At 36.7% G+C, this 7,911-nt stretch overlaps 1 pseudogene; it reads left to right on the top strand.

The window, feature by feature from the left end:
• Positions 1-1,813: 1,813 nt before the first annotated feature.
• On the top strand, positions 1,814-6,257 carry LOC143547241 (lipoxygenase 2, chloroplastic-like; annotated as a pseudogene).
• The last annotated feature ends 1,654 nt before the right edge of the window (positions 6,258-7,911 follow it).

The following is a 7,911-nucleotide window of genomic DNA, read 5'->3' as shown; positions in this document are numbered from 1 at the left end:
GGAATAAGTTCATCAGCCAGGCTACAGAAATGAACCTATAATATTATCAAGATGCCTTATATCTAAATCCTTTTCAAATTAATGTGCCCTATAAAATGTATTACGGTTCTTTGACTTGTTACTTTGTTTAAGTATCTTTTTGCCACACCAATATTGTCATGTTTAGCATGAAGTGAAGTAAGTATATCATATGTACTTGTATCTGGTGCTGCATTGTCATATGTTTATGTTTAACTTGAAGTGAAATTAGTATATTATTTGTCTATACTCACTTTTGTTATAATTTAAACATGTTATTGAATCCGAACTGTTGTAATAGTTTAGACGCACATTATAACTAGCTTATGCGTCAACGTATGTATGATTTTGAACACCTACTTAATAAATGAACCACAATTTAGGACCAAAAGCAGGCGTCAACTTTAGTAGCCGCTTTGAGGCCCCAAAATGCTTGTCCGCCATCGTCAACAGTAAAATGGGATTCAGACCTTGGTGGCTTAGTTATATGAATTCCCACAATAGCATGACTTGGATTAACATAACCATCAAAACATGGGTAATTGTCCTGGTAAGTACGGGTATTCACGGTACGGTTCAATAGGCAGTTAAAACCCAAAAAATAATTAACAAAGTCGGTCGTATAAAAATGAACCTTCAATGCACGTTTGATAAGAGTTGCAACGATCAATTACTCGATCAAAATCATATCGAAGGTGGGCCTTGAATACTGTAACGCCCGAACATGATAGTCATTAGCCAATTCTAACTAAATGATATACTGGCAGATTAAAACAAGTCGTGTCAAAACGGGCCGAGAGAAACTATATATTTCGTACTTCTTTACTTAGTGATAGTATAAAATTATACATAACTTATTCACTTAATAGTATAATAAGTTTGATAATATTTGATAATATTTTCCGGTTTAACCCATTTACATATAATAATAAACCATTGATAAGAAAACAATAACGTCTTATAAACCCTTTAAAAAAGAGATAAAAAATACACTTAAACATCAATTGACTAGTTGAACAATAAAACACATTAAAAACATGACTAGTTAGAGCATCTCCATTGGTGGTTTTTGTTTGGTTCAAACCAACCTAAAACCAAGAAACCATTGGAGAGCTTGGTTTGAACCAAAAACCAAGTTTGGTTTTTCAAACCATCAAAAACCATCAATTATGGGCACCCAAACATCACATCTTTCACCACACACACACATACACACACACCATATTTATATTTATTAAATATATTAAAATATTATGCATATATACAAATATGTATTTTTTTGTATGTTAATTTTTACGTAACGACAAGTTTAACGGTTAAATATTTTCTTATGAATAGCTAGTCTCTTCGGGTTCATATGCGAGCGATCCGCAAGAAGTATGTTCATATAATTGATTATATATTTTATAGTATTGTGAAATTTTTATTTAAAAATAAATATAAAAGTAAGTGATGATGTAGAAATGTAAAAATAGTTTGAAAATGTGTATTGCTGGAGTAAAAATGGTGGTTTTTAAAAAAGCTGATGAGGCAATGTGGCTGGTTTAAATAAAAAAACTGTTAAGAGATGTCTTATACTAGCTACAAATATGAAGTGTTTTTAACTTTTGAGTTGCTTTAAAATCAAACTAAAATGTCTAAATAATAATTTTGTTTGAAGTAAAGGAGTTACTTAGAAATTTGATTTTCAATATTGAATTCATCAACTCCCAACGTTATAATCCACTAATTAGTCATAATAGTTGATGAATTCAATATTGAAAATCAAATTTTTGTTTCATTGTACAAGAAAAAGATGTTCTTCAAAACCATTGTTCTTAGTAATGGTGTTTCATTTACATGTGAATCTTGGGTTCAATCGAATCAAGATGTTCCTGAAAAAAGAATCTTTTTCACCGATAAGGTAATTTTATTAATGTTAATCTTTATGTATAGCCAATTGAGTTCTCTCGCGCATTCCTACATAATGCGGCCAGTTTTGGTTGGGTTCATTACGGTATATATTGATAGTACCGGAACTCGGTATAGCAACCGAAAGATAAAACCCGAAAAATAAAGTCATAATAGTGTTTTACATTGAATGAAAACAATAAAAGCGAATATTATAACATGTCCGATAGTACCGATATATCGAGCTTGATCAATCAGAATCTGTGTGATCTCGTTATTGTTGGGACGGTATCAATTCGGTTCCTCACGTGACCAGTATGATACCAACACTCGCTGCAGCTTACGATATAAAAAGAAACTCTATTGTGAATTCAACTCTGTTTCAACGAAATCTATATCTAAAACTATAAAAACGAGTGATACCAAAGTTGTTCGGACGAAAGTTCAGTTCGTTAAGGAGACCGCCCCCAAGAAACCTGTATCATACTGGTCCCGGACCCCAAGAAACCCGTATCTAAAACTATAAAAACATGTAAATGAAACACCATTACTAAGAACAACTCTCCCGGACCTTGATATAGGCGGTTTTACTGATAAGGAGACCGCCCCCAAGAAACCTCAACAAACCTTGGCGAGTGCTCTTTATGGTAAACACGTACATGATTTGGAGGAGCGATTCGATATGACCCCGAGACAAAAGGTAGTTTTAGCTTGTCTCAAGGGGGCTCATGCCCAGGATTTTTTGACTGTTGTGCCCATTGAAGGTCTTGGGCAGCGGATGTCGGCAGTTGAATACAGAGCCATCTTTAAATACCGGCTTATGATTCCCCTTTTCCCTCCGGATGAATTATGCCCCATTTGTAAAAAAGCTTGTTTGGATAGATTCGGTGACATGCCCTCCACTGTAAGGAATTGCCGGGATTCAAGTATCGTCATGACTAGGTTAGAGATGTGTTATGGGATGTGCTTAGACGTGCCGGGATCTCAGCCAAGAAAGAGGCACCTGTTAACTTTTTGACTGATCCGCATGAGGGAAGATCTACCCTGCGTCATGCGGATGTTCTTGTGTTTGGCTGGGCAGGGGGTAAGCATGCGTGTGTTGACCTCACTGGGGTATCCCCATTGGTGGGGCTGAGAGACAGTGGCTTCGTACCGGGACATGCGGTTTTGAGAGCGGAGTCTAGGAAGGTTGCTAAGCATGAGACATCGTGTTTGGAGAATCAGCACGTGTTCATTCCATTTGCCTTCGACACTTTTGGATCCCTAGCTCTCGAGGCGGTTCGCTTCTTGAAGCGGGTGCAGAAGGTGGTCCACAGTGACTCGCAGAGCCCGAGGAACCAATGATTTATATTTAGTAGAATAGGCTTTGCGATTCAAAAGGGGATAGCGACGCAGCTTGTTGCTCGCTTATCCATTATCCAGATGTAGTTCGGTTTGTGTTATGAGTAATTAATAAATAAATAAATAAATAAAAAATATTAGTTATATTTCACCAGCCAATTTATCAATTTTGAACAAAACTTTTATCGAAACATTGATAAAGATAAGCATGTTGCAACGCTGGAATAGGAATGTTTAATTTTATATAAATTATGTTGTATTATTAGAATAATAAAAGTGGTAAGTTTCACCTTGCACTTTCTTACTTTTCAAGGGTTTAAATGTTATTTCAAATATCTTAAGGACCAAAGTTTCTTAATAAAAATTGAAGGGAATAAAAATAAAAAAAACGGTTATTTTCAGTTAATTGCCGCCAACGTTGAGTTATAATTTGAAGGTTTGTTTGCTTGTGTAGTCTTACCTTCCGTTACAAACGCCAGAGGCACTTAAGTCGTTAAGAGCGAAAGATATGGAATCTCTTCGAGGAAATGGAGAAGGAGAGCGTAAATCATCCGACAGGATTTACGATTATGATGTTTACAACGATCTCGCAGATCCTGATCAAAGCTTAGATTTAGCACGACCTGTGCTCGGTGGTGAGGACCATCCTTACCCTAGGCGATGCCGTACTGGTCGCCCAATGTCTGCTAGAGGTATATTAATATTATTAGTATTAATCGGTGATTGAAATCTTCGTTTGAGGAATTTACTGAAATAATTTAAACTATTAATTTGAGACGATTGGATTACAGATCCGTTGACGGAGGCCAGAAATGTACCCTCTTTCTATGTGCCAGGCGATGAAGATTTTTCAGAGATAAAAAAATGCACAGTTTGGAGCAAAGACTTTATACTCTACCTTGCACGCGGTTATACCGACATTAGACTCGCTTTTAACAGACAAAAACAAGGGATTTCCATTATTTACACACATAGACTAGCTATATAATCAAAGTGTTAATGTTCCTCCACATAATAATGCTTTACCAGGACCTATAGAAGGTACTGTTGATACTGCCAAAGCTTTATTTCAATTTGAGACCCCTGAAACCATTGATAGTAAGTGATTATCCTCTATGGTTTATTAGTGTAAGTTTTTTTTTGCATTAATGGGTGGATCTAATCACAGGGGATACGCTCTCTTGGTTACGAGATGAGGAATTTTGCAGACAAATGCTTGCTGGTATCAATCCGTGTAGCATACAGTTGGTTACGGTATGTTCATGTGAAAATTCTACAACATAACTAAAAAAAGTGATTGTGTAAACGTTTATAACTAGGAATGGCCATTCACGAGTAAATTGGACCCTGAAATTTACGGACCACCGGAATCAGTCATCACCAAGGAGACTTTACAGGAAGTGATTGGGGGTTTCATGACCTTTGATGAGGTAATGCAACATTATGTCTCTTAGTTTTGTTCCTTGTGGTTATGAAGTGTTATTATGCACTTGCAGGCTTTATCCCAAAAGAAATTGTTCATGTTGGATTACCATGATTTGCTTTTACCTTATGTGAACAAAATTCGGGACCTTAAAGGGATAACACTTTACGGTTCAAGAACTATCATGTTCCTTACGCCTGAGGGAACATTACGCCCCCTAGCTATTGAGTTGACTCGCCCACCATCTGATGGGAAACCACAATGGAAGCATGTGTACACTCCCTCTTGGGATGCTACTAGTTCCTGGCTCTGGAAGCTAGCTAAGGCTCAAGTCCTATCCCATGATTCGGGTTATCACCAACTTGTTAGCCACTGGTCGGTTCCATTTTTCTTGTACGTTTAAGCATTAATTATCTAATCTAGTTAATTATGTTGTTTTTTATTAGGTTATATATTATGTAGGCTAAGATCACATTGCGTTACAGAGCCATACGTAATTGCCACCAACCGCAATCTTAGCCAAATGCATCCTATTAACCGACTGCTTCACCCTCATTTCCGTTACACTATGCAAATTAATTCTCTAGCTCGATTGCGTCTTATTAATGCTGGTGGTATTATAGAGTCAGCATTTGCTCTTGGAAAATATTGTATGCAACTTTGTTCCGATGCTTATGATCAGCTATGGAGATTTGATCATGAGGCACTTCCAGCAGACCTATTAAGCAGGTACCCTTTTGTATGCATGAAAACATTAATCAAATGAAGGGATCAGTTAAAAATATGTTGAAGTTAATAGTGTTGTATGGTATTGTTTACACCTTAGGGGTATGGCGGTTGAAGATCCAACTGCACCACTTGGAATAAAATTAACAATCGAGGATTACCCATTTGCAAATGATGGTCTACTTGTTTATGATGCCATCAATCGATGGGCTACTTCTTATGTCAACCGCTACTACCCACAACCAGATCTTGTTGAATATGATGTAGAGCTTCAGGCATGGTGGAATGAAATCCGTACAGTTGGTCACGGAGACAAGAAACACGAACCATGGTGGCCACAACTCAAAACCCAAGACGATTTAGTTGGAATGTTTCAACCATCATGTGGGTGGCTTCTGCTCACCATTCCGCAGTCAACTTTGGTCAATACGACTATGGTTGTTACTTCCCTAACAGGCCGACGATTGCAAGAATCAAAATGCCTAACGAGGACCCTACAGACGAAGAATGGGAGTTGTTTCTAAAACGACCCGAAGCTGTGCTATTGAAATGTTTCCCATCACAAATCCAAGCAACGAAAGTGATGACAATTTTAGACGTTTTATCAAGTCATTCACCAAACGAGGAGTATATTGGTAGGACCATCAAGCCTGCATGGAAGGCGGATCCAACTATAAAGGCAGCGTTTGAGAAGTTTCAAGGAAGGCTAAACCAGCTGGAAAGCATAATAGACTTAAGAAACAATGATCCTAGTTTAAAGAACCGATGTGGTGCAGGGTTGGTTCCATACCAACTTTTGAAGCCTTATTCTGATAGAGGTGTGACTGGGAGAGGTGTTCCAAATAGCATATCCATCTAGTTGAGCAATGGTTTGTGTGGTAATAAGGTCATAATCCAGGGGGTTTACTCTATTTGATTAAATCGCAAGAAGCAAAGTGTTTGAATCACATATAAACATAAACATGTACTTTTTTACTAGATTTTTGGGAGACTAAAGAACTCAAAAATTTTTCTGGGTTTAAAGTTAATTTTCTTTTAAGATTAGTGTGCCAACCCTATAGCCATGTTTTCTTTTAAATTTTTATTCTCTTTTAAGGTACTATTTAAATAGTTCCTATCTTTTAGAGCTGATTTTTTATCGGTTCAAAATGAACCGAGGGGTTGATGTATCGGAAGATGCTTGGAACCAAGGGCTTTCCTATGTAAAAAAATGCATGCCAAGTAAGAAAAGATTCAAGATATGCTAGTCTGTTAACATGGATGCTCAAGATTTCTTTGAGTCATGTGACAATAAAAATCAAGCTCAACAAAATAACTCTTATTGAACAAGAGAACTTTGAAAGAGGTTTTGAAGTGGTTGGTTCTTCATACACAATACGATGATGAACAAGAAGTCTTTATAGGACTATGGGCCCAAAGAAAAGAAAGAAAAACTCATTTATATATACATTTCTTGTGTTTAAGTCTTTATATATACACTTCTGGTCATGTGGATTAGGATAAATCAATAGAAAGTTTTGAGGAGACTAAAGAACTCAATTTTGGGGTTTAAACTTTAAAGACCCTTTTCCTTAAAATTAGTGTGTAAAAACTACAAGCAATATTTTCATTACCTAGCTGACAGACTGGTTAGATCAAGAGGGATTAACACAGTTAACACCCACTTGAAGCACTATAAATCTTAAGGTACAGAGTATCTTATTTATTCTAGTTTACGTAGTGGATCGCAATTTTATCTTTGACACTTCATTTTTATTCATTGATCGGATGGTTATAACTAATGTTCTAGATATAATGATATATCTGACTTGACTATTTTGTTATGGTAAATTCATACTTGGCCTTGTTAGGATTTAGCTTTCTTCTTCATTATATTTTTGTATATGTATGCATTTCCAATATTATTATTTTGGCGGTTAAAGTATTCGAATCGTATTTGGGTTCTCTCTAGTCGATGATGCTCTTAGACCAACTGAAATGATTGTTACTTGTTCTTCGGATAATCGGATGCTTCGGTCGACGTAAAATCAGCTATTTTGAAAAGTATTGAAGTTTTAGTTGGACTTTGACTTTTTTGTTTTATTGACCTTATGACCAATTTGACCGGCCGGTCAAAATAAGAAGTCTAGCTATCAGACATTTTGTGGTGTATTTTCCACCGTTTTGGTGGGATGAGCGCATGGTGTGTTTGTTTTTGACATATCCAATTTTTAGATGGGGACAACCGTATTAGAGGTGAACAAACCGGTTTTAAACTCAAAAGCGGTTTGGGTTGAAAGCAATTCAGTTTAATTAGTCAACAAAAGTTAAACTTGTTTATGATCGGTTTCGGCTCGGGTTGAAACCGGTTTCTTGACCAAGTTACGATCAGTTTCGGTTTGGGTTTCAAACAGTCTCAGTTCGGGTTTTGCCCGGTTTGGAACCGGTTTGGGGGGAGAAAATTATAAACCGGTTCCAAACCTACGGGTTCAATCAATTCCAAACCGGTTTCTATATAATCGGTTTTAAACCAG

The sequence above is a fragment of the Bidens hawaiensis genome, unplaced genomic scaffold (genome assembly GCF_021521415.1).
Source record: "Bidens hawaiensis isolate Kalapana, Puna unplaced genomic scaffold, B.hawaiensis_p1.1 tig00014686_1, whole genome shotgun sequence".
In the NCBI taxonomy this organism is placed as follows: domain Eukaryota; kingdom Viridiplantae; phylum Streptophyta; class Magnoliopsida; order Asterales; family Asteraceae; genus Bidens; species Bidens hawaiensis.
Note: the sequence above shows the minus strand (reverse complement) of the source record. Positions and strands in the feature narration are given on the sequence as shown.